The sequence below is a fragment of the Cyprinodon tularosa genome, unplaced genomic scaffold, assembly GCF_016077235.1.
Source record: "Cyprinodon tularosa strain WSP-4 unplaced genomic scaffold, ASM1607723v1 ctg747, whole genome shotgun sequence".
NCBI lineage: Eukaryota > Metazoa > Chordata > Actinopteri > Cyprinodontiformes > Cyprinodontidae > Cyprinodon > Cyprinodon tularosa.
The window spans coordinates 121,828-148,618 of record NW_024039504.1 but is presented as its reverse complement, the minus strand read 5'-3'; the positions used below and the strand labels follow the sequence as shown (position 1 = coordinate 148,618).

Sequence of the window (26,791 nt, the reverse complement as noted above, 5' to 3'; positions counted from 1 at the left end):
CATCTAGAGTGCAGAATAGAGGACAATGCACTTTCAGAACACTGTGTGATTGAATAGTTCTACGCAGTTTTCAGTTTCAGACTTTTTTTTTTGTAAGAACTGCAGCTGCTGAGAATTATTTTTGTTTCTTAACCGGTTTGGCTAGTTTCATTGTTATGTGTGCAAAGCATAGCCAAAGAAGGAACACTTAATTTTAATTTTATAAGTTTTTTATCAACCTTGCTTAATATAGTGCACAGCATACAACCTTTACTGTATTTTATTTATTAATGAAAATATTTCTGTAGAATTTTGGATTCTTTGTTTTTATCCTTGTGGTATCGAAAATGGTATCGAGTATCGAATATTTTCCTTAGTATCGGTATCGAGTTGAAAAGTTTAGTATCGTGACAACCCTAGTATGTGCACTGTTATGCACATGAGCTCAACCTTGTTTTGTGCTACACTGGCAAGGCTATACCTGAAGCCACCACATTCTTCGATCTCCTTCAAAACATCTACACATTTTTCAGCAACTCTCTTGTCAACCACAACAAGTTTATAGAAATCCAAAATCAACTGAGATTAAAACCACTTGTGGAGCTCTCCACAACAAGATGGGCTTGCAAGGTCTGTCAATGCTGTCTTGAATAACCTTCCTGCAATTCTGGCATGTCTTTGCAACATGAAGACAGCCATGGCCAAAGGGATCCTGGCAAAGCTCTCCAAGCTAAAGACCATCTACCTGCTTGTGATGTTTGCCAAACTCCTTAGCATAACTGAAGGGCTTCATCGGTACCTGCAAGGGGAGAGTTTGGACCTGGGTAGAGCGGCTCAGTATAAAATGGCAACTGTTCAAACCCTGACAGATCTCCGCACAAGTGCAGGGGCTGAGGATGTGTTTATGAAGGCCAGAACCATATGTGAAGAAAACCACATCCAGCTCCCTGTTGGTCCCAGGCAGAAACAAAAAAGATTGGAACAGTTTGTGGTGGAGTCAGCCTGTGGGTCAACCTCCAATCCTACCACCTCTGATGATTTCAGACATCAGCTTTTTTATCCTTGTCTGGACCGGATGATACGGGAGCTCACCCATCGGTTTTCAGATGTAGGAGAGGCACTTATGTCAGGCATTCAAGCCTCTAACCTGAACTCATCGACATTTCTTTCTGAAGATGCTCTGAAATGCCTTGCCTTGCATTATAAAATTCAGCTGAAACCAGAAGAACTCTTTGTGGCAAAAAATTTCATTATGAGAAGGATGGAGAAAGAGCAAGTCCCTGATACAGCCACTGTGTTCAAGCTACTTGATGGAGACATGTTTCCTAGTCTGAAGGCGGTCCTCCAAGTGGCCCTGACAATTCCAGTAAGTAGCTGCAGCTGTGAACGCTCCTTCAGTGCCTTGCGACGTCTTCACACATGGTTGAGGAGGACCATGGGCCAAGACAGGCTCAATGATCTAGCCATCATATCCATTGAAAAGGACAACCTGCAAGCTATAACTCCTGATAACATCATTGACAGATTTGCTCAATTGAAGCCATGCCGGCATAGCCTTATGCTGCCACCACAGCAAAATAAGTAAAGACAAAGGAGAGGAAGGAATGAAAGGAAGACAGGAGAGGAAGGAGTGAAGAGAAAGTTAGGGGAAAAATCAACAGAAATGGAAGTCACAAAAATTTGGGGAGAAAGCAAAAGAGGAGAGACAGGAGATGAAAAAGGGTTGAGAATAAAGGAGCAGCTGAGGTGCCAGCCAGGGTCACAGGTAGCCTTCAGTAAGGAAATAGGATGCCTTTTATTGTACTTTATTTCACATTAGTTTATGATGTCTGAATAACTTTTTTGTTTTATTTTTTCTTTCAGTGGACGGTGAGACATATGTCCCTAAGACTAGACTTAAAACCAGGGGGGACAGGGCGTTTTCTGTTGTTGGTCCCAGACTCTGGATGGCTCTGCCCCTCCATGTGTTTTAAGTCTCGTCTAAAGGCCCACTTTTATTCTCTGGAGTTGTGTGGTCCTCTGTGTCTTTTACTGTTTTAGCTGATTGTCACATTTTATTTTATTGAATTTATTGTACTATTTTATTGTTCTCTTGTATAATTTTAGTCTATTTTATGACTTTATTTTATTATGTATTTTATATGTGCAGCACTTTGGTGAACATGTTTACGTTTTAAATGTGCTATATAAATAAAGTCGATTGGATTGAATAAGATGTTTCTCCGTGCCTCTCTGATGTGGTAAGTTGAAGTACAAACAAATAGTATTGTGTGCGAGGCAGCAAAAAAAAAAAAAGAAATCAGCATCTGAACCCTCAGGGCTAAGCCCCTGATATCCTAGAATCCTAGATCCGCCCCTGCGAGGCACAAAAGTATATTTAAGCAATCGTAGATTTATTAGTCATATTAAACCCTTTTGACCAATTTTTCAGATGGCGCCATTAACAAGCAGACAGAAGAGCGGGATCAGCAGACAGCAAAGATAGAAACTCTGGGTAGAATTTCCTCTTATTAGGCCTGAGCAGCGACAGCACTGTGAAGGCCTAACTGTGGCAGCTACAAAAAGGTAAATTGGAGACATGGTCTAACCCCCACAGGAAGTCGGCCATTTTGAATCAGACAAGAAAATAATTTGCTAAAAATACTTCTAAACAAAAATCAGCCACTTGCCCAAAAGAGCTCGGATTAAATAATACATTCCTTTAATTGCTGCTTGTTTGGTGGTAAACATAACACTAGGGCTGCAACTAACGATTATTTTAAAAATCGATGAATCGGCCGATTATTTTTTCGATTAATCAATGAATCGGACAAAAAATATTTTTTATATTAACCTCTTTATTCCAAAATAAATATTTTAGACAGAACGAACAAGCACACAAGTACAGGTTGCTCATTAACTGTACTGGTGCAATATGAAAAATAAAGGTTTGTGTTAAAACTACGCAAACTTACATGAGAAATGTAGCTGTACATCCACAAAATATAGGGTACTTTGTTTCATAAAGCGCAAAATAAGACAGGCATTTTTGTTTTTAAAAGCCCCTAAGGGGTTCAAACAATAGGTCCCCCCATTTCAACAAATGAGGTTTTTTTAGACTAGAAGAGTTCTGCCTTTTAAGACAGGAAAGTAAAGCAGTTAAAGTTGCTACTTGAGAAAATACTGAACCATAGAGATAAAAATAGCCCTGTGATTCAAATTATAAATTGTATTTGGAATAAAAATGAGAGAACTAGGGGTGGTAAAAAAACACATCCTCCAAAGACAGATATTTACATGGGAATGTGGCATATAATTAATTGACATATTACTGATCTTGCTGGATTTTATTCTGCTTTACTTCCATAAATTGCAGGATCTTCTTTACTTTATCTTTGCCAGAAGATTTTTTTTTTTAATTAAAGTTTTTATTTTGTTTTATGAACATATAACAAAAACAACAAACAAAAACAAAAAAACAAAACCAGTCAGGTAAACATTGTTGATTGTAAGGCCGCATTCACATCCATCACACATTGTCCTGGTTTCCACCCAATTAAATACAGACTGGACACCTAATTAAGTCCCGTTTAGCTTGACCGATCCTGGTCTTGTCCAGGTTCAGATCAGAATTTGGTACTCCTTAATTTAATATGTTTATGTGTAAATGCGAATGCAACCTAGATGTTGTTCCAAGTTATCACTGTTGCAATGTAGTAGAAACATAGGCATTAAAACTGTCCCATTCTTCTGTTACAGCCTCAGAGTAGTTGTTCAGTCTTCCAAGCATTTTCTCACAGGCTGTATTTTCAGTCATTCTCTCTCTCCATGTTTTGAAAGCTGGAGTCTGTGGTATCCTCCATAGAGTCAAAATGAGACGGGCACAGATAACAAATCCAGTGTTCAGTACTCTGAAAGCTACTCTATGGACACCTGGGACCAAACCTCTGTCCCCCAACAGGCACAGTCTTGGTGAAATAGGCAGTTTACTCTCTAACCATCCCTCCATGTATTTTATAACACTATTCCATATTGGAGAAATCAGCGGACATTCCCACAAAGCACGCAGCAATGTGCCTCTTGCTCTTTGGCATTTCCAGCATAAGTCATCTTTGCTAATACCCATCTTATGCAGTCTTACTGGTGTAAGATAATACCTGTTCAAAATTTTATATTGAATAAATTTCCCTTTGGCCTCTCTTATATAACGCCCGCTTTCAGAAACAATAGAGTCCCATATTCCAACTTCAAAAGTGCAACCCAGATCTCTTTCTCATACTATTTTAAGACTTTTACTTGTATTGTTTTTAACCCATGGACATATGTTATACCATTTTGTTGCTTTACTAAGTAAAGGTGGAAGTTGTAAAAAACTCTCTATCGAATTTTTCTCCAAGTGAAATTTTGTTTTGTCCTTCAAACAGTCTCTAATTTGTAAGTATTTCCAAAAGTTGCTTTGTCCCTCTAACTTAAACTTTTCTTTCAGTTCATTATATGACATAAATGTGTCTTCCACAAATAAATCACCAATTATCCGTACACCTTTCTTTAACCAATGTGACCAATAAATTGACTGTTTACCGATTTTGATCTTAGAATTATGCCACAGGGACGCATGTCTTTGGGTATATGGAGAGAGCGCAAGTTTTTTGTGGACCAGTTGCCACACCATTTTTGAGAATTTTAATATAGGGTTTTCTATTTTATTCTGTTTATTATCTATCTTTTGAGTCAATACCTCGATAGGGGTGAACGGAGAGGAAAGTTCCTGCTCTATTGAAACCCAGTCTAAATCTGATTTAGTTTCTGGCCAATGTTTGCACATCTTGGACATTTCAAATAAAATGTTATACTGTTTTATGTTAGGTAAGGCCAGCCCCCCTTCTTTTTTGGATTGTTATAGTTTGCCAATATTGATTCTAGGTTTACCACCGTCCCACAGAAAATGTTTAATCATATTATTATATTTCAGAAGAATTTGAGCTGGGATACCGATTGGTATCATTCCAGTGTAATAATTTATCAAAGGAGCTATAACCATCTTTATTGTGTTTATCTTACTCCATAATGTTAAATGTAACTTGCTCCAGTTGTCCAGGTTTGATTTAATTCTAGTAAGCAGTTTTTCTATATTTTCAACCATGATTTCATTAATATCTGGGTTAAGTGTTATTCCCAGATACTTCATGCCTTTTTGTAACCACTTGAAATTGAATGTAGATAATAAGTTTGCAGTGCAGGCTTTTGATACAGGCATTGCCTCTGATTTATACCAATTGATTTTATAACCTGATAATTTAGAAAAGTCATCTATCACCTCTAACAATGTTTTAATGGAATTAGCAGGTTCCTGACATAATACCAGAATATCATCGGCATACATAAATAATTAATGTCCCCGCGTGGATCTGGAGATGCGGAAATAATTGGACAACATTCCATTGGTAAAAACTGTGGCCTTTGGGCCCGAGTACAAAGTACTAACCCACCTACAAAAATTTTCACCCAATCCAAACTTAGACAGAGCAGCGAACAAAAAACCCCACTCCACCCTGTCGAAGGCTTTTTGGGCATCAAGTGATATTGCCACTACAGGGTTTTTGTTGTCCTTATTTCCCCATAAAAGATGCAGAAGTCTTCGCATATTATCAGCTGAAGAACGATGTTTAATAAAGCCCACCTGGTCTTTGTGAATAATCTGTGGTAACACAGTCTCTAATCTTGTGGCTAGAATTTTTGACAGTATTTTGCAATCAACATTTATCAAACTTATGGGACGGTAATTAACTGGGTCTGTAAGATCTTTATCCCCCTTTGGTATGAGAGTAATTATAGCCTGATTGAAGCTTTCAGGAAGTGAACCACATTCAAACGCTTGTCGATAAACATCAGTTAAAATTGGTGCACGTATATCTACAAATTTATGATAGTATTCGACTGTAAAGCCATCTACGCCAGGTGATTTCATTTTCTTCATTACGGAAATTGCTTTTATTACTTCTGCTTCACTTATGGGTGCTTCCAATCTATCTTTCCCATCCTGGGTAATTTTGGGTATCTTTATTTTGTCAAAAAAGGATTCTACTTCTTCTGCAGTTGCTACATTTTCAGATGTATAAAGATCTTCGTAAAATCTATGGAAAATGTTATTAATATGAGAGGATGATGTTATGAATTCGTCATTTTCTTTAATTGCTGTGATTACGTTCTGATTCTCTAACCGCTTCAGTTGTCTGGCCAATAGCCATCCTGTTTTTTCACCGTTTTCATAGAAATTGGTTTTGAGCCTGAACAATACATATTCTGCTTTCTTATTGTAAATTTCATGAAGGTTAAATTTCATTTTGCATATTCTAATAATTTTGTTTTCATCGTGATTTTCTGCCAGTTGTTTTTCCAATTCACTTATCTGTTTTTGCAGTGTTTTGACTTTTTCTTTCCCCTCTTTTACTTTCTTAGAGCTGTATCCCAAGCATTTACCCCTAACAAAGGCTTTATGAGCATCCCAAACTGTTGCCAATTTATCTGTTGACCCAATATTCAAGTCAAAGAAGTAGTTTAAGTCGTCTTTTAATGTTGTTACAAATTGTTCATCCTGCAATATACTGGAGTTTAATCTCCATCTGCCCGATCTGTTATTTTCACCCTGCAAATGTATGTGTAACTTCACTGGGGCGTGGTCTGTTAGGGCAATTACACCTATTTCACACTCCGCTACTAAGTCAACACTGGTACTAGGAATCAGAAAGTAATCGATGCGGGAGTAACTTTTGTGGGCATGTGAATAAAACGTATATTCCCGCTCCACAGGGAGTATTAGTCTCCAGATGTCCACCAGCCCAATCTCTTCTTTAAAAAGGGCTGTCGCGGATTTACCTCCACTACTAGAACTGGCACTAATTACACTTCTATCAATAAAGATATCTGGGACTTCGTTCATATCTCCTCTCAGTATAATGTGGCCTTCAAGATTGCTTATTGTGTTTAGGATGGAGTGGAAAAAAAAGTGGCTCTTCCCTGTTTGGGGCATATATATTGCAGAGGACAACCTTCACATCATTCAAAAGTGCTTGTATGCATAGTGTACGTCCCTCTGCATCTTTAAACTCCTGCAGTAACACAAAATTAAGATTTTTGTTTATAAGAATCATAACCCCTCTGCTTTTCCTGGACACAGAATTGTGAAACACTTTTCCAACCCAACCTTTTTTGAATTTTAAAGCTTCTATTTCACTTTCAAAGTGTGTTTCTTATATGAACGCTATATCCGTATCATGAGATTTCAAATAGCTAAGAACCTTTTTTCTTTTGATTGGTGTACCACAACCATTAATGTTCCACGTTACAATATTTATACTTAATTTACCCATTATTCTCCAGCAGAAACAGTATCAGACCTGAGTCCTGGATTCCACTACTTAGCATATATGAACAAGTTGGTGCAAGCATAACATAACTTCTTACCTGACTTTTTTTTAAAACAATGGAACAGCAAATAAAAGTAGAAAATGGACAAATAAAACACTGCTCTAAAAAAGAACATGGCAGTGAAACCTTCCTGATGAAAAAGTCAAGTCTTATCTGGTCCTTGTGGGTTCTGGAGACGACCTCTCTGCTGATCCCTTCGTCTTAATCCTGACCGCGCCGCAGTGACCATCCATGCCCCGTCAGATGTCGTGTTTCCTCCGCTTTCCTACTCGTTGATATCAACAGATGCTCCCTCGCCATCTCCCGCGGTCTGTCTTCCCGTTGTGGTTCCGCCATTTTCTGCGCTCTCAATGTGCTCTTGTACGAAACTTTCTGCCTCCTTTGCATCTGTAAAGCTGAGCCGCTTTCCTCTCCATGAGTATGGCCGCGTGTGCCAGCGTATGCTTCACCTGCTGCTGCCATAGCCGTTTCATCACCGTGAAAAAAATTTTGCGCTGCGCTGAGTGCTCCTTGGTCATATCTAGGGCTGCAACAACGAATCGATAAAATCGATAAAAATCGACTTTTAAAAGCGTTGGCAACGAATTTAATCATCGATTAGTTGTGTCGCGCGATTAATGCGTCATCCGCCGCCGCCGTCATCCCGGGGAAGAAAAAAAAATATGGCGGAGCGAGTCAGCGCCGCAGTTGCAGTGTTGCCAACTCAGCGACTTTTCAGACCCCTCCAGCGACTATTTTTTTAAAAAGCGACTAGCGACAAATCTGGCGACTTTTTACGGTGTCACTGGCGGCTTTTGGAGACTCTTACGTGAAAGCATGTATCGTTCCTACTCTTGTCCTCCAGCGGCAGCTGCTGCCGTGGGGCGCCTCCCCCATCCCAACGCCTTTCTCCCTCTCCCACAAGAATTCCTCTCAGCGCTGCAGTCAGAGCCGTAGGATTTTAGTGAGGAGTTTACCCTCAGCGTCCAGACTGCAAATGAAGCGCGCATGCCCCGGGATTGACGGCGCAAATTGATCACAATAATTAAAATAGCCTTTGTAAAGTGAAAAAAGTCGTAACATGCAACTTTTGTAAAGACAAATAAACATGGCACGGAAGCACCACTGTTATGACGCAGCACCTGAAAAGAAAACATGTTGGAGCCTTCGATGGCAGTGAAGAGAGCTGATCAGCAGGATGAGTAACCATGTTTGTTTCATTTTAAAGTGGGGAAACGTAACGTTAGTTTCTCAGGTAGCTCATCTGATGCTTTCCTTAGCTTGTTAGTAGGTTACAGACAGTGATAAGGTTGGCTACTTATTTTACTTTTAATTTCATTTGAATTAGCTTAAGCAGCGTTTATATTTTCTTTATAAATAAATTAACTTGCAAATTATGAGGGCAAGGCTTTTAAAGTTTAAATCTTCTGGCAAAGATAAAGTAAAGAAGATCCTGCAATTTATGGAAGTAAAGCAGAATAAAATCCAGCAAGATCAGTAATATGTCAATTAATTATCTGCCACATTCCCATGTAAATATCTGTCTTTGGAGGATGTGTTTTTTAGCACCCCTACTTCTCTCATTTTTATTCCAAATACAATTTATAATTTGAATCACAGGGCTATTTTTATCTCTATGGTTCAGTATTTTCTCAAGTAGCAACTTTAACTGCTATACTTTCCTGTCTTAAAAGGCAGAACTCTTCTAGTCTAAAAAAACCTCATTTGTTGAAATGGGGGGACCTATTGTTTGAACCCCTTAGGGGCTTTTAAAAACAAAAATGTCTTTTTTTGCGCTTTATGAAACAAAGTAGCCTATATTTTGTGGATGTACAGCTACATTTCTCATGTAAGTTTGCGTAGTTTTAAAACAAACATTTAATTTTTCATATAGCACCAGTACAGTTAATGAGCAACCTGTACTTGTGTGCTTGTTTGTTCTGTCTAAAATGTTTATTTTGGAATAAAGAGGTTAATATAAAAAAAATATTTTGTGTCCGATTCATCGATTAATCGAAAAAATAATCGGCCGATTCATCGATTTTCAAAATAATCGTTAGTTGCAGCCCTAGTCATATCCTCAAACAGTGACAGATGACAGCCATCCCATAGTATCCCCTTCTTCTTCTTAGCAGCAGCCAGGACTTTCTCTCGGGCAGTATATTTGAGGAATCTCATAAGTACGATGCGCGGAGGCTGGTTGGGATCCGGGCGAGGACCTGAGCTTCTGTGGCAGTGTTCAATCTCAGTCACTTCCATTCAACTCTAGACCATCATGAATTATTTTCTGCACGTAGTTATCCAGTGGCATTCCAGCCTCTTTCCCCTCTTTCAATCCAACCAGTCTGATATTTTTACGACGGGCTCTGTTTTCCTGGTCATCAACTCTCTCATAAAGTTGTTCAACTGTTTTGGTTAGCTTGACGTTGTTTCTTGCTAGGTTAGCTACAGTATCCTCCATATCAGAAATGCGTTTCTCAGCTTCAGTTAACCTTGTTTTAATTGCACTCAAGGTGATCTTGAGTTCTGTTGTGTCCGATTTAATAAGGGTCACATCACTTGTGACTCCATTTAATGTCGCTCCCACCTTGGCAATCTCCGCAAACAGACCATTTATGTCCGTTACTTGGCTATCTTCTTGGCTAGCAGTGTTAGCTAAATTAGCTCCTCTGGTAGCAACAGCGGGCAGGCGGGTCTGCACACATTGTTTTCTTTCACTTGCCGTCGTCGTATTTCGGTCAAATTGCTCAAATGTAGTGAGCGTGCACACAAGCTTCAAGTAGGATGTTGGTAGGAGAGGTTTCAAAGTTATTTGTTTAAAATAATATTGACGGGGCTAGGAGCTCTTCTACAGCGCAGCCATTCCCTTGCACCTCATCACGTGACTCCCCTTTGCCAGAAGATTTAAACTTTAAAAGCCTTGCCCTCATAATTTGCAAGTTAATTTATTTATAAAGAAAATATAAACGCTGTTTAAGCTAATTCAAATGAAATTAAAGTAAAATAAGTAGCCAACCTCATCACTGTCTGTAACCTACTAACACGGTAAGGAAAGCATCAGATGAGCTACCTGAGAAAATAATGTTACGTTTCCCCACTTTAAAACGAAACAAACATGGTTACTCATCCTGCTGATCAGCTTTCTTCACTGCCATCGAAGGCTCCTAGTGTTTTCTTTTCAGGTGCTGCATCATAACAGTGGTGCTTCTGTGTTATGTTAATTTGTTTTTACAAAAGTTGCCTGTTACGACTTTTTTCGCTTTAAAAAGCGCAGGCTGTTTTAACTATTGTGATCAATTTGCGCCGTCAATCCTGGCGCATTTGCATTTGCTCATTTTCAGTCTGGACGCTGAGGGTAAACATCCTGCGGCCCTGACTGCAGCGCTGAGAGGGACTCCTGCGGGAGCGGGAGAACGGGGTAGGGATGGGGGAGGCGCCCCACGGCAGCAGCTGCCGACGGCGGCGGATGACGCATTAATCGCGCAACACAACTAATCGATGATGAAATTTGTTGCCAACGCTTTTAAAAGTCTATTTTTATCGATTTTATCGATTCGTTGCTGTAGCCCTACATAACACAGCTCCTCTTTAAAGTCCGTCACTCTGATTTTTTCAAAAGTTTGTGCTCACAGGAAATTCTTGTTTTTCAAAAAGTTTTCAAACAATCGAAGCCAAAGTTATACCAGTTATTTATCCTTTGATATCATTCAATAGTGCTGGGCGATATAGAAAAAAAGCTTATCAATTAAAAAAATGCATATTGATCGATATCGATAATTATTGAAAAGATTTGAAACCATATTTTATGTGCAGCACTGCCTGGACATTTTATGATATTGCTAAATGGTTAAATTTTAATAAAGAACACAAACACAGACTTCCAATTGAATATTTATTTAACCAACTTTTTTAACCATAACAGAATTGTTTAAAGAAAAATAACTTAAGAGACCTGAGTTATGTTATTAAATACTGACAAAGAATAAACTAAAGTGAGTAGAAAAGTGACCAAAATAAATATAACAAATATAACACCCCCCCCCCCCCCCCCCCCCCCCCCACACACACACACACACACACACACCCCCCCACCTCCCGAAATTTTCCCGAAATTCCTGAAGATTCCTCGGAGGAGAGCCGCCCCGGGGCCTACACAGCTCCTACTCGTGCGGGTGTGAGTGGCTGAGATGATTAAAAAAAAAGTTGGTTGTGTTATCAGACTTGGTTTTCACTGGTTCCCTACACATTTTACAGATGACTGTGGTTTGTTTTTTGTCCGACTTGCCATGACCTAAATACTGCCAAACTAGCAAACTACAAAAACCCTTCTTTGGAACCATTTCCTCCTTGCTGCGACATCTTCATGTGCTCTGTGTTGTGGTTTCAGAGGGCGGCGCTTTGTGACGGCGTGCCTGGGTCCGCGATTGTGATTGGTTGGGAGGAAGTAGTGACTAGCATAAACCTACATGATAGGCTACAACGAGAAGGAAGGAAAACAGCGTTTCTTTATCGAAGTTTTATCGACACTATTTTTTTCTATTGCGCCACACGTCTATCGATGGATATATATCGTTATTGAATTATCGCCCAGCCCTATCACTCAATATTCCCAAGTTTGGTACGAATCTCTTGATATTTGAGCATCTTATGGGGAGTTCCAACTGCAGCAGTAGATGGTTTTCCGGTTGACAGATTTTTCTTTCTTTGAACTATTTAGTAAAGAAACCAAAAAAAGTTCTAGTATATATATATATATATATATATATACACACACACACACACACACACACATATACATATATATATATATATACACGCTTGCACACACTGTAAAAATGTCCACAGCTGCATATTAATTATACATTATACATATGTATATAATTAGGCATATATTAATTATACATTATTCAGATGCATCTATTTATAATAAAAAGAACACTACAGGACAGTATTTTTTTATATTTGTTCATAGCATTTCATGTTTTACTTTTTTTTCTTCTTTACAGCCCTTTGTTCAGCTGTGCCTGTTTTTAATTGATTAACAAATAAAATTAGATTGGATATTTATTTTAACTCGAGTTTCTATTCTATGTAGTGTATATCTGCTGTTTATTTAGTAATGTCTTCCAAAGCTCTGATGCCTTCATGAAGTTCTCCCTCCAGCCCTGATGTCAACAGTCTGTTGATTTAAACTAAACTCCGCTGCAGTGCTGAGGCATCCTTCTACTGTTCTGCTTAAAGCAGCAGGATGACCTCCCCAAGATGGCGCCCGTAATGTCTGCGCTGCGGCAGTCAATGCGGGGTCTCTCCTTATATATATGTCTATGGTAGAGACGGTTTTCTCCGATTGCATTGAACTAGGAGCGAAGAAGAGGTTTAACCGGAGCAAATTACTAACTTAACCGCAGTCATTAAAACCAAATGCTGGAAGTGAGCGAGCTGACCGTAGTAAGATGGCCGCCGACCATAAGTTAGCTTTAGCTTAGCATGTTGATCTCCTCTAAGCAGTTTTCCAATCAGATGAGGCTAAAACCCACAGTGTGCATCGTCAGGGAATCGTTTCTATCAGGTGTTTCCTACCTATCCGGTGTAAGATGATCTGGGGGATCCTGGTGAAATCCAGCAGTAGATGTTGATCGTCCATCTTTTCCTCCGAATTGACCAAACTCCCTTTAAACTCCGTGAATGTTTCTTCAGCAGGAGTTAACTGCTCGGTGATAAACTCTCCTTGAAGCTGGACTGAAGACATTCTCACTGCAAACACTCCCAGATTATCAGCCTCTCTACAATGACTCCACACACAAGCTAAGCTAATGCTGCTAATGCTACCCGATCCCTACCAGCAGCTCATTGCGCATGCGCAGCTACATCTACATCCGGGTCAACCTCGATTTTATTTTGAAAATTAAGAGGGTCTGCTTATAGATGTGGATCTAACTTTGCTGTTTATACGGAAAAACAAGGAGGGTATTTCTGATTCAGTTATGCTGCAGCAATATTCAGATAATAAATATTATGGATATTTATTTATGTTTATATTATTATATTATGTATATGTTTATATTATTGATATTTATATAATTGATATTTGATGCTTCAAAAGATTCAATAAAAGGAAAAGTGTTTAGTTTGTAGTTCCAGAATTTAATTTTAAATCAGGTCAAAGAATCAGTGATAGAGTTTTAATGAACAGAGGAGAAATGTACGGTGGCGGGGAAGTGCAAACCATCAATACAAAATCTGAAACACTTTTTACAAATCTTGAAAGAACTTTACATTTCAGAATACAAATTTACAACAAACAAAACACTTTTACAAATCATAAAACAAATTTACATTTCAGAAAACACTTTTACACCTGACAAAATCCGACGGAAAGGGAGGGACTGTCTTCGAAGCTTACCCGGAAGGATGGAAGCTAATCGAGTTGCGTTTTGCCCGTTCTGCGGCACTCATATGAGCAGTTTAACGCGGTTTTGTTTTTCCTGTGGTCGGTCCTTGGAGTTTCTAAATGGTACAGAACAGACGGAAGAATCAGGTATGCTGCAGCAGTGCATACATTATTTTAATGAGGGTCACTCGTTCACTGTAATCGTTGACATGATGTCATGTTTACATGTTGTACACATCAGCTTGAGGTCTCTGAAAAGCAAACTGAATGATGCCGGTCTTCTGCAATATTCTGCTTCCCTGTGAAAATCTGTTCCCCTGTGTCGGGAGCGCGCATTGCAGCCAGAGAGGCGGATCTCACCATTTTCAAGGCGCTCCAGATCATTTTTCAGTTAAAACAGCTCATATAATCATGACAACTTTGTAACATACAGTTTAATCGGTTGCTCTTTCTACAAATTTGTAAAATAAATACATTAACGAGGTCTTCTTAAGCTGTTTTGTGTTGTTTTTTTAAACGCCAAGAGAATCAATATTTCTCCAACTTTTGTCCCTTCAGCCTGACAGAAATAAACGTCAGTCACCAAACAGATTTCCAACACGTAGTGCATTTATTATTTTTCATTGCTGATAAAAGAGCATGGAAACTGGCTGATAGCAGGGAACACACATTAGAATTTCTGGTTAGTCCCCTTCTAATGTAAAAGATGAAATATTAATGGATTAAGGACATTTCTAGTATAATATATCACACATATCAATTTTAGAGAAATTGGAAACAGTTGCTCTTTATTTCCCAAAGATCGGGGAGGGGGAGAGGCGAGAACAGATTATTTCAGTCAACTGAATCATCCATTCTCTCCTCTCCTCCTCCCATATCTTTGGGAAATAAAGAGCAACTGTTTGTGAAATGTTTGTGATTATATTGACGTTAGAATAGATTGTAGAAATCCATCCAGTCAGAAGTTTGGTTTGTCCTGATTCTAGTTCATCGTTATATTCATTTAAATACAATCATCTAGACAGCAGACCTGATATCTAATTAGGAATTAATCAGTTTTCCAGAATTAATGGGATTAATAGTTTATTTTATATGGATTCCTTCTTGGAATCAAAGGGAATGGGATGGCTGATAAATGTGACTTGGGCAGATGTTATTTTGAACACACAAATGTATAGAAAAATTTTTTTGTTAAGTACAGCTCTCTAGACTTTCTAATTTTTTTAAATGCAGCCTTGATAAGGTCAGCAGCAGTGATAAAAACACTGGGATGAAAAAAAGTGATGTAAACATATAACTGTACAGTTACAGTTCCAACATTCAGGTTTTTTAATATTTTTTATAACCCATTTTACCCAACATTCAGCAGTCTAATGGCAGTGGGGAATAAACTCTTCTGGAATCTGCTGGACCTGCATCGGATGGTTTGAAGTCTCTTCCCAGAGGGCAGCAGGGAGAACAGTCCATGGTGGGGGGGTGAGGGGTCATTGATAATGTTACAGGACACGCAGCGCTGGGATGAAATGTCTTTAATGGAGGGAAGAGGAGCCCCCATGATCCTCTCTGCTGTTCTCACCTTCGTCCAGTCTGAGGCGCTGCAGCCTCCACACCACACAGTGAGACAGCTGCTCAGAACGCTCTCTATGGTGCTTCTGTAGAAGGTGGGGAGGATGGGTGGGGGCAGGTGGGCTCTCCTCATCCTCTGCAGGAAGAACATGCGCTTCTGTGCCCTTTTGACCAGTGAGGTGGTGTTTACGACGAAGGTACTTTTTATCAGCTTGATTAAACGGTATAATTCAACATGGAAAAAACAGAAAAACGGCAGTTTTTCTCCTCAGAAAACGATTCGTTTTCCCGTTTTGTGGTTTCTGCACATAAAACCAAAATCTATTAAACGGCTTGTTTTGGTTTTTTCGTGTTCGCCCCCAAAACGGAAACACCAGTCAATTTTCGGTTTCAGAAGTGGGCGTGGCTTTCAAGCCCGCCGGTCCGGTGCCCTTCAAAATAAAGGCATGGCATGGAGAAACTTTCGTTGTATTTCCTGCCCTCATGGTAGCTTTTGCTTGTGTTCGAAATTAAAGCAGGTCTTATACATATATAAATATATACAGATATTTAGATGTAATATATATTTATATTTTTTATAGCTACAGGGTTTACTCGGAATAAAGTCATCAGAGAGATTTAACTGCGACAGAACAGAAAAAAAGTAAATTTGACACTCACAACAGGTATTTTAAATGACCAGCAGATGTCGCTGTGCATCAATGGGACAATTAATCGCAATTTCATAAATGGAACATTTATGAAACGGAGTGCTGTGTGAGGAACTTCATTTTTGTGGCGGTAAAAAATCTGGAATTTTTTAGAGATATATCTGGGAAAACAGCCAATACAAACAGGAGTGAGGTGAAAAAAATTATCCCTGCATTTCCATGCCTGAGATGTTTGTACCTCTACGGCAAGATACTATTCTTATGTAAATACATACTGATAGGATACTATGCAAACTCAATTTTAACAGTCTTGCCGGGGCTGGGTGATTTGATTCTGCGCTGGCACATCGTCATGCGCTTGAATTCAGATGTACATAAAGGTACATGTTGATTTGCACTTTTTTGTCGCATATGAGGGGACATGTAACATCAGGGGCTTTGGCTCAGACCCGTCATTTGTCCTTGTCCCTTTACAGTCTTTACGAATTAATTCCGTCCGCTCCAACAAAATCTGAGAACGTGAAACTGAGTCTTTGGAAAAATTGGGAAAACTCCGGGCGAGGACAGCACAGTGATGTCAGTAACTCTGTTTTCAAAATCTGACAGCTATGAGATTGTCCCAGGATGCAAGAGTACAGCGAAAGCTTGTCCACTGCTTATGGGACTGATTTATGCCCTGAACTGTGCATACCCTCCTGAGCCTGGCCCACCTGGAGGAGAAGAACACCCACGTGCGGATGCTGTTCCTGGACTTCAGTTCAGCTTTCAACACCATCATCCCACAGCACCTGGTGGAAAAGCTGGAACATCTGGGCTTCAACACACCCCTTCGAAACTGGCTGCTAGACTTCCTCACCAACAGACCTCAGTCGGTCCGGGTCGGTCAGAACACCTCTGACGTCATCACCCTCAGCACGGGCTCCCCTCAGGGCTGCGTCCTGAGCCCCCTGCTGTTCACCCTGATGACATACGACTGCGTCCCCAGGTTCAACACCACTCACATCGTGAAGTTTGCGGACGACACAACGGTGGTGGGCCTCATCAGGGACGACAATGACCAGGACTACAGAGAGGAGGTGGAGCAGCTGGTGGACTGGTGCAAAGATAACAGCCTCATCCTGAATGTGGAGAAGACCAAGGAGATCATCTTTGACTACAGGAAGAACCGTCCTAACCACGCTCCACTGCTCATCAACAGCTCAGCTGTAGAGGTGGTCAGCAGCACAAAGTTCCTGGGGGTGCACATCACAGACACCTCACCTGGACTGTAAACACTTCATCTCTAGTGAAGAGGGCACAGAAGCGCTTTTACTTCCTGCAGAGGATGAGGAGAGCCCGCCTGCCCCCGCCCATCCTCACAACCTTCTACAGAAGCACCATAGAGAGCGTTCTGACAAGCTGTCTCTCTTTGTGGTGTGGAGGCTGCAGCGCCTCCGACTGGAAGAACGTGAGGAGGGTGGTGAGGACAGCAGAAGGAATCATTGGGGCTCCTCTTCCCTCCATTAAGGACATTTCATCACAGCGCTGTGTGTCCCGAGCCTGTAATATCATCAAAGACCCCTCACACCCCCACCATGGACTGTTCTCCCTGCTGCCCTCTGGAAAGAGGTTCCGCAGCATCCGCTGCAGATCCACCAGGTTCTGCAACAGCTTCTTCCCCACTGCCATCAGACTGTTGAACCTTTGATCCACAAACCGAACTCTGCACCTATTTCACATTATCGGGCATCAATGCTGCTGAACGTTTAACTTTTAGCCCTTTAAGTTCATGTCATTTCTATTCTCAATAACGCATTTTTTGCACAAATGCCTATCTGCACTGAACCATTGCAATTTGCACACTGTCTTTATCCTCTGCACTGTTTTACACTTTGACCACTGCTGCACTTTTTGTATAACTCTGTAATGTTCCTGGCACTGGAGCTGCTAATTGCAATCAGTGCACCTGTTCTCACTCCTCCCCTCCTGCTTAAAAGCTCTGTCTCTCCTACCTCCAGTGCCAGAACGTCTCTAGCCTCTTGGTGACAACTTCCAGCCTAATCCTTATGTGCATCTGCCTGTCTGAACCTCGACCTGTTTTTGTCCCTGTTTTTTGAGCCTGCCTTACCCCTTTCTGGATTTTGTCTGCCCGCCTGAGCCCTGCTCGTCAGCCTCAGAGATCTGGACTGTCAACCCGTGTTTCTGACCCAGCCTGCCTGTGAGTAACTGAGATTGCCTGCCCCTTTGAACTGTGTTTGCTTCTGTGGATATTGAACTGGATCTGGACTCGGAACTTCCCCTGGATTCCCCCTTGGATACCTCTGCTGGATTTACGGACTCCCCCCTCGTCAAGACCCGGACTGAACCTTGGATTTTCCCAGCACGGACTCCCTCCTCTCCTGAAACCGGACTGAGCCCAACCGAGCCTTCTTGTAGCCAGGTTAGTGACCAAGTTCCTTACTCTAACATCTGCCTGCCTCCACTGGTCACTAACCACCACTCTGTCTATAGGAGCTAGCTGTCGCTGAGCCTGACCGCTCTTCCCGGGAGTCCATGCCGCCCTCCCTCTTAAATAAAGACTGTAAAAGCTTCACTGACCTGTTTGCGGGTTGTCTTTGGGTCCATCCATCTCCACTACAGTAATCCATTACAAACTCGTGCCATTTGAAATATCAATGCAATGTTCATAAGCTGTATGTAACGCTATTTCGTTCTGTATGCACTCTGTGCATACAAAAGGACAAATAAAGAAGTCTTAAGTCTAAGTCTAACTCATTTTGTGCTACACTTTAAAAGTCCTCTAAGAACTCTTGCTGGAGATGGATCAATTTAAACTCTACACAAAAGAAAACACCCTGAAGTGAAAGTTACTGTCATGATTCTGTCATCCTAGAGGAGGAAAATATTTCTGTAATGAATGTTTTAACTCTGACAGTGTTGTAAACTTTTCACTACATGTTTAAAAAACGCTGTTCCAGTTTGAATGTAAAATTTATCACTGCCCCATAAAGAAATTTAGAAATTGAATTCACACTACTAGTGGAGTTACTTTTTTGTGAAGCCGTTTCTTTAATGCATAGAGTATTGCTTCATTTTATTTGTAAACGTTTATCCAGAGATAACAGGCATCAAATATATTGTTTTAGTGCGTAGTTTAACATAATGCAAAAAGTCAAAAATGTTTACTTTAATTTCATGTCATAGTTACATGAATTGCCTTTAACCCTTAATGGCACATTACTTAATTATGTACAAAAAATGGAAATATGTTATGTTCTATTGTAAACTTTAAGCTATTGCCTTATGTAACTAGTTTTTACATTTTATTCCACTTTAATAAAACTTTGTCTTAAATAATGCTGTGAAGTTATTGAAATTTCCGCCTATGGTTCAGCTTGAATAAGTTTGAGATATTTAAAAAACATTTTTGGCTTTCTAAATAACTTTAACCTGGGCATTTTTTTACCTGTATGGGAGGTCTTTGAACTCCAGAAATAATATGACTTCTCTGCAACTGTCAGGAGAGAGAACTATACTGTCATTTAGTAAAATAAAAAAATAAAAAATGTGCCATTAAATTTGGTAATTGTTAGTGCACCATCTCAACGACTGTTTGATCATGAGCTATTCTAGTGTTACAACACACTGGTGGTGAACACTTAATTGTCTCTTCAGTGGTGTAGAGAGGGTGTGAATAGTTCTTTACTTACAGCAGCTTGTGCAACATCCTATCTAGACTCGGCTCTAACATCCAGAGCTATTCACAGCACAGAGCCAGTTTCTTCAAGTCTATGTTTCTGCTGCACCAGCAGAACTGTCAAACATTTTTCTACGTAAATAGTTCTACAAGGCATTGCTCATCCTTTTTTGCATTGTGTTCTGTTTTCTTTAAAAGGGATAAACACTAGAGTTATGTTTGAATGACTTCAAAACAAAACAGGAAGCACAATTCAGACAAAAATACAAGAAGAAATATAAACCAATTTAATAGCTGTACTGATCCAACAAAAAACAAAAACAAGTAGTTAGTCAAAAACTTTTAACATATTGAACATGAACCAATCGAATAATAAAAAACATAATACATTAACATGAAATTTTAAGTATTTACTCAACTAACTTCAGGCAATTAAGTGCTTCTGAGTGTCCTGCTACTTCTGTGTAGCTTGGCAGGTCATCTCTACACTTGAGGCACTGATCAGAGTTGTTCCTCCACTCCTGAACACACTCCACACATCCCACCAGGCTCCGACAGCAGGAAGTAAACATGGGGCGAGTCATAACAGCTGAAAAAGGACAGATCAGTTTAATACATTCTGCACAGTTCTTCCAGGCTATGCATCTTAACAAAAAAACAAAAACTATATTCCACTATCATAAATGTACAACAGAAAGCACCTTGAGTGCCCCAGTGTGGTGAGTGGGCCGAACTTATGAAACACAGTGGATTTCTTGCCTTAGAAATGGGACCCTCAGTTGTGTTGTGCAGAAGTCAGGTGGATACACAGCTGATAGTTCTACTGAATAGACTGTTAGCTGCTTTTTTTCTTGCCATAATACAAATTCTAAGTAAAGAAAAAAAATTGGCCATCATTACTTTAAGAAATTAAGGCCAGTCAGTCTGAAAAATTGGGAAAACCTTGAAAGTGTCCACAAGTACAGTGGCAAAAACCATGAAGAACTACAAAGAAACTGGCTGACATGAGGACCGCCCCAGGAAAGGAAGACCTAGAGTCACCTCTGCTGCAGAGGATAAGTTCATCAGAGTCACCAGCTTCAGAAATCACACGTTAACAGCACGTCAGATTAGAGAGCAGGTCAACGCCACACAGAGTTCTAGCAGCACACACATCTCTAGAATAACTGTTAAGAGGAGACTGTGTGAATCAGGCCTTCATGGTAAAATAGCTGCTAGGAAACCACTGCTAAGGACAGCCAACAAGCAGAAGAGACTTGATTAGGCTAAAGAACACAATGAATGGACATTAAACCAGAGGAAATCTATGCTTTGGTCCGATGAGTCCAAATTTGAAATCTTTGGTTCCAACCATCGTGTCTTTTTACGATGGAGAAAAGGTGAACGGATGGAATCTACATGCCTGGTTCCCACCGTGAAGCAAGGAGGAGGAGGTGTGATGGTGTGGGGGTGCTTTGCTGGGTTAGGGGATTTATTCAAACTTCAAGGCATACTGAACCAGCATGGCTACCACAGCATCTTGCAGCTACATGCTATTCAATCCGGATTGGTTTAGTTGGACCATCATTTATTTTTCAACAGGACAATGAACCCAAACACATCTCCAGGCTGTGTAAGGGCTATTTGACCAAAAAGGAGAGTGATAGGGGGCTGCACCAGATGATCACCGGAAGTGAACCCAATCAGGATGGTTTGGGGTGAGCTGGACCGCAGAGTGAAAGCAAAAGGGCAAACTAGTACCTCTTGAAGCTCATCAAGAGAATGCAGAGTGTGTGCAAAGCAGTAATCAGAGCAAAAGGTGGCTACTTTGAAGAACCTAGAATATAAGATATATTTGCAGTTTCACACTTTTTTGATAATTATATAATTCCACATGTGTTAAAGCACAGTGAATTCAACATTCAAAGTGAAAAAAAAAAAAAAAAATAATATATATATATATATATATATATATATATATATATATAGAGAGAGAGAGAGAGAGAGAGAGAGAGAGAGAGAGAGAGATCTCTATAATTTCTTCTACCTCACTCCTGTTTGTATTAGCTGTTTTCCCAGATATATCTCTAAAAAAATTCCAGTTTTTTTACCGCCACAAAAATGAAGTTCCTCACACAGCACTCCGTTTCATAAATGTTCCATTTATTGACTATGAGGTGGTAAAATACGCTTGATATTGCGATTAATTATCCCATTGATGCACAGCGACATCTGCTGGTCATTTAAAATACCTGTCGTGAGTGTCAAATTTACCATGTCTGTTCTGTCGCAGTTAAATCTCTCTGATGACTTTATTCCGAGTAAACCCTGTAGCTATAAAAAATATAAATATATATTACATCTAAATATATGTATATATTTATACATGTATAAGACCTGCTTTAATTTCGAACACAAGCAAAAGCTACGATGAGGGCAGGAAATACAACGAAAGTTTCTCCATGCCATTGTTGGGATCCTCAGGCTTGCCCACCAGAGGGCGCCGAGGATCCTCTTCTGTTCTGTGTATTTTTCCCCTGGGGCTGGAATCTTCCTGCACACCTGTTGCTAATCCTCTCATCAGAAGACCTCTCCTTTATAAGCTCCTGCCAGACCTTGCTTCCACGCCGCAGTGTTGATCTTAGTTGGTTAGCTTCCAGAGTCTCTGTTTTAGATTGAATCTTGGTTGTCTCTAGTGTGAGATTCAGATTCTAATCTCTCCTTCGTCTGTCCCTCACAGGAAACCTGTCTCTGGTCTGAAGCTCAGGAAGAGCTGCCTCACTGGAAACCTGTCTCTGGTCTGAAGCTCAGGAAGAGCTGCATCACAGGAAACCTGTCTCTGGTTTGAAGCTCTGGAAGAGCTGCATCACAGGAAACCAGTCTCAAGCCTGAAGCTCTAGGAGAGCTTAACCTGCTAATCTGCCCTGGTGAGCCAACCCGAAGATTCCTACGTGGATGTAACCTGATGACTTCTATGTGGAGTTTCCCTGGAGGTTCCTATGTGGAATCAGCTTCAAGAATCCTATGAGGATTTCCCCCCGTTGTTCCCTGCTAAGAGCTGGAAGCTCAGCCTGAAGAATCCTTCATGTTTTTCCCCTGTCGTTCTCTGCAGTGAGCTGGAAGCTCAGCCAGAAGAATCCTTTGTGTTTATCCCCTGTTGTTCTCTGCAGTGAGCTGGAAGCTCAGCCAGAAGAATCCTTTGTTTTTATCCCCTGTTGTTCTCTGCAGTGAGCTGGAAGCTCAGATCAAGGCCAGCCATGCTAAGCATGAAGCTAGATGCTTAGCCTATTCATGAACTCTGCTAACCTACAACCTCCCGTCCCAGTCTTATCTCCAGTGAACCTGCTCCCCTGTCTGAACCAGTTCCCGTATCACTTTCATGTTTGTGCTTTAATAAACTCGTTTGGACTTTTACCCAGTTTCCCGTGTGTGTGTTCTGCATTTTGGGCTTAACTCCAGAACCCATCATGACAGAACACTGCGGCCAGACACAAAGCCAAGCAGATCACCTTTGTCGTTGGATTGAGAAACGGGACGCTCAGATCCATGATCATACACAAACCCTCAGTGAGTTACTGCTAAATCAAACATTCGCTAGCCACTTCTATAATGCTAACGCCACGTCAGCGGCACATCCTGCCCCGAATCCACTTCCGTTTCCTAGGTCACCGGCAGTGACGTCACCTCCAAGTCAAGATAATAATCCTCCTTTCTGGTCAGAACACAACCCGTCGTTTTCGTCACCCGGTCCTTCTCTGCCTGAGAGATTTTCCGGCAATCCAAGTAAGCTCAAGGGATTTCTTTTTCAGTGCCGATTATTTTTTAGTTTTCATGCTTCTAATTTTCTTTATGATAAGGATAGGATAGCTTTTGTTATTTCTTTTCTGTCTGGTGACAACCCAGTCTCATGGGAAAATGTACCCCCACTACGATGGTCCACACTGCAAAACGTAGTGTAGGTACATTAATGGCCATTTTTTTGTGGCACTGTTACATTTCTTCTGCCTATACGCTTTCTATTGTTTTATGTCCTAGTCACGTGACTTTCAAGATTCCAGCTGGGAGAAGAAAAAAATATATATAGATGGCCAACATTCGCTCATTTTTTTGTGGAAAGATTAATAACTTGAGTTTGTTTTTGCATTAAAATGAGTTTTGATTACATTTCTAGTTAGAAATGTATAGTTTGTTGTCAGAATATTTACTCAGGGAATGTACATATTCACTTGCTTGTTCGTTTCTTGCAAAGATTTTTCAAGATAATGTGAAACTGTAACATTTTGGTATAAACATGGCTGAGATTTCTCTAACTTTTAGTGGGAAAATCAATAATTTCAATCAGTTTCTGCATTTAAATGGGTTTTGATTACATTTATAGCGAGAAGTGTAGGGTTTATTTACATAATATTTACTTAGTGAACATACATAATCACCCGCTTGCTAGTTTTTGCTACGGTTTTTCAGATCTCGTCAGGATTATGTGAAATTGCAACATTTTGGCTGCTACCCATTGCCTAGCATTTAGCTGCCGCCCCAATTCAACATGGAATTCTTTGTGATTTAACTCCATCTGACGGATCAAACCCTTCTCACTGTGTGCGTTACGTCTGAGGTTGATTTTCAGATCAATGCATTACGTCGTGGCATACGGCAGAAAATAATGTTGAAAAAATGATAATGGGTTAAGATCGGATATGTTTTATTTGGAAATCTACCGGATCCTTTGTGTTCCCCCAGGAATTTGGTGCTGCTGACCACCTCTACAGCTGAGCTGTTGATGACCAGTGGAGTGTGGTTATCAGGCATATTACTTCCTGAAGTAATGTGCAAAACCAGCTACTAAAAGCAGTCAGATTGATATCATAGAAACATTTAGTAAAGGTGAAATTATATCAATGATCAGAGCAAGATGGCAGAACTAGTGGGAGGAAGAAGGAACTGGAATATGGTGGAATAGTAATTAAAGAAAAGTTGGCATTATGAGGAAAACAGGAATAGAAAGGAGGAAATGGTGATATCAATGTTATGCTTTGGCCATGCAGGTTTAAATAGAACATCATTGAAAATAGTGAAACACGCTACAGGGAAATGTGTTTTTGATTTTCAAGAACAAACAGTGGATTGCTAAATAGATTACAAACCAATAAATTAAAGTTAAACATAAAATACCTTTTAGACATGGACTCTAAATCAGAGGGTTATTCTTTATTATTGAGATATCTTAAAACGACTAATTTGATTAAGAGGATTTACATTTTAGTTTTCTTTTGTAGTAATAATAGTAAGACATTGTATTAGTTCAATCCTGATCCACACTGCATTTCAGTTGGTGGCGGCGATGAACTGAAAGTTGTTTGCCAACCGCCACAAAACACAAGAAGAAGCAGGAGAGTAAAATAGACCCAACTAAGCCCCAACCCCAAAAAGACATTAGTTTCATTTTTTTATTAATCATTCTGTGGTTTAATATATAATATTTCATTAGAATACTAACAGCTGTTCCTTCTTTCGATGTGTTTTTGTAGAACAGTCTTAAAGGAGGCAGTGCTGCCAGGTTGGTCAGCCCAGCATGGGCAGCTAAACAGTGGGAAGATTTCAAAAAGACCTTCAAGGTTTGTGACCATCTTTAGTTTAGTCATTTATTGAATATTTAAAGCAGCTCAGGATGCTCCCCACTGACAGTGGAACTGTTCCCCTGCCTGTGGGGAGCATCAGGAGCTGCTTCAAATATTCTAATATTAATCTAACTTCAGGACTCAGAGGAGGAGCTGTGGTCTGCAGCATGAAACGTTTCCAGACTTTGGAGATGGCCAGGAAAGAGGAGGAGAATGAAAATGATTGTAGAGAAGATGGAGAGATTCATTAAACATTCATCAAAACCAGTTAAACTGTTAAGAAATATTTTAGAGACATTAAACATTCAATATACAACTATATACATGTGACAACAACTTCAAACACATTTAATAATTGAACAAAAACGGGAAATAATTACATAATTTCAATATTTTCAATCATTTAAAAAATATTTACATGAACAAAATGCAATGTATTTATTGAGATTGAAATGTTTTAAAGCTTTCTAAATGTAATCCTGCTCCTGCAGAGCCTGGGCTCTGATCCTTGGAGCTGACACTGCAGCCTCCAGTCCTGCTCTCAGGGGCTCTCCACTCTGCTGCTCCTGGTCGTCTCCTTGGAAGGTTTCCTCGGCTGCCTCTGGTTCCTCCTCCAGCACCTCCATAATGTCCCCCTGACTGAGGCAGAAGTCACAGCAAAATAAAAAAATTATTCTTCTTGTTCTTAAAATAACATTCATGCCATCAATGCTGCCAACCACATTTTTGCAGGCAGTGGATCCAGAAAGTTGCTGGAAGCCAGCTGCTACCTCAGCCAGCTGGTTTCCATGGGGGAAGAGGATCACACTGTTTTTCAGGCCTAGAATTCCCTCTGCCACCCTGTGGACAATGTAGCAGATGGTGGATGGTGGAATATCAAAGGATCTGGAAACAACACGATAGGAGAAAGAAGATGTGGTTCATCCTAAAAAAAAAAAAGTGTCAAGTCTTTGTAAGTGCTTATTTTGTTAATATTTACTGGGTTTTTTGTATGTTCAATACATTTTTGTTAAATTGTTTTATTGTATTCTCTCAGTCTTTAAGCCAGTGATTCAAAAAGGTTTATGGAAAAGATTCTTTAAAGCTTTACCAACATGAAATAAAAGAGGTAATAAATTATTGGTAAAGGAAGCTCGAAAAACTTGGATGGAGTTGTGTGATATTTTTGATTTAGGTCAAATAATTTAGGTAATATCAAATAAGTTTAAAAAAGTTTTAACTTTGCCCAGCAGATGGTTAACACACTTACTGCCCGATGTCTGGCCAAGAAAAGAAGAGCCAATCTCCTAAAACGTCTCCTCCTTCTCAGTTCCTCTCTCCTTCTTCTTATTTTAAGATTTACAAGAATTAATTCCCAAACATTAAAAACATAAAAAAATATATCTTTCATCAGATTTGATCAGAATCTAAGGTATCCAAAATGCTACATGTTGTGTTTGGTGAAGGAGTCACAGCATTTGGAAAGCATCCCTCACATGCAAGCATTTCCGTGACATTGCATCTCACCAATCATTCCAGAACAAAGCAGAGCTCTGTTGGTTGGACACTA

At 40.0% G+C, this 26,791-nt stretch overlaps 1 protein-coding gene across 1 annotated transcript in view; it reads right to left on the bottom strand.

Annotated features, from left to right (window-relative positions):
- Nucleotides 1-12,999, bottom strand: part of LOC119773148 (gastrula zinc finger protein XlCGF57.1-like) — a 45,737-nt gene extending 32,738 nt beyond the window's left edge. Inside the window, exon 1 of the mRNA XM_038269987.1 lies at nt 12,946-12,999. The gene's annotated coding sequence lies outside the window, so the exon portion shown is untranslated. The remainder of the gene's footprint in view (nt 1-12,945) is intronic.
- Between the last annotated feature and the right edge of the window lie 13,792 nt (nt 13,000-26,791).